Here is a 1,297-nt window from a genome sequence, read left to right on the forward strand (position 1 = left end):
TTCGCATTCTTGGCCTTTTGGTCAAGATCAAAGTGTAGTATCTGTTCTTCAGATGCTGCACTTCTATTTCTTGTTCTCTTTCGGTGGAGGAGTAATCCTCCACGACTGAGACAATTTTTATTTTTGTACCTTTTCTCCACGTTAAAAAACGACCCTGGTGTCTAACTCTGTCCCGTGGGGAGGCATAGTAAATAGGTACAATTGTTCGCCATTAGTGGATGTTGACGTCACGTCACGTGACATGACTAAGCGTTTTTTTTTTTTAGTATGAATAACATTTTTTGTTTTAATTATAAAGTCTACACTTAATTTTATAGAAAATGATGTATATATAATAGAAAAAAAAAATTACTGGTTTTGTTGGATTCAAGTGGATCCCCCCCCTCCAGTTTAAGAGATAGCAGGTCACGTGGTAATATACAAAATGGCTAGCGTAAATATAAAGATCGGTTTTTTTATCGACGAATATTTTGAAAGCTGAATTTTTTTTTATTCCTGTACATTTTTTCCTGATATTTTTCGTTAAAACTCTTGTATAAATACTATTTTTAACCAGTTAAATACGTTGGAGACATGTCATGGAGTTTAATAATCTCTAGAACAAAGCAGAAGAGAAATTACAAAAGTATCGGTAAAACAAAGTGTTTGTTTACATTTGTTCGCCATTACTGGATGTTGACGTCACGTCACGTGACATGACTAAGCGTTTTTGGATTATGTAATATTAACATTAAAATGACAGGTTTTTTTGGGGGCCCCCCCTAGGAGAGAAATGATCAGTTCACCCCCTTTTAATGGTCCGTTTGGTGTGGAATTTCGATATTTGTCATGCGGGTGATCAAGGTTCAATATGATACATAATTTGTCAACTTTGGTTGTGTCTGTCAAAAGTTTGAGCTGACGTCACGTCACGTGACACGTATTGAATAACGTTAAAATGACAGGTTTTTTGGGGGGCCCCCCTAGGAGAAAAACGATCAGTTGACCCCTTTCTACTGGTCCGTTTGACGTGAAATTTCGATATTTGTCATCCGGGTGATCAAGGTGCAATATGATACCAAATTTGTCAACTCTGGTTCCGTCTTTCAAAAGTTTTAGCGTTACAAACAAACATACATACATACATACATACACACCGATTTTTGCCTTTTATATATATAGATGTTTGTATGCTTATCTGTTACAATACTGTTTAAAGCAGTACAGGAAAAAAAAAGAACACTATAATAGATAATCAAAATGTATTAATACGAACATACTAAAGTGTGAGTTGATCATCAGCTAGACAAACAATCTC

The 1,297-nt window shown here is 35.4% G+C and overlaps 1 pseudogene; it reads left to right on the top strand.

The window, feature by feature from the left end:
- Nucleotides 1-134, top strand: LOC145298056 (U2 spliceosomal RNA; annotated as a pseudogene).
- Nucleotides 135-1,297: the final 1,163 nt, after the last annotated feature.

This window comes from Euprymna scolopes, chromosome 18, assembly GCF_053919585.1.
Source record: "Euprymna scolopes isolate OS-2025 chromosome 18, ASM5391958v1, whole genome shotgun sequence".
Taxonomy (NCBI): domain Eukaryota; kingdom Metazoa; phylum Mollusca; class Cephalopoda; order Sepiida; family Sepiolidae; genus Euprymna; species Euprymna scolopes.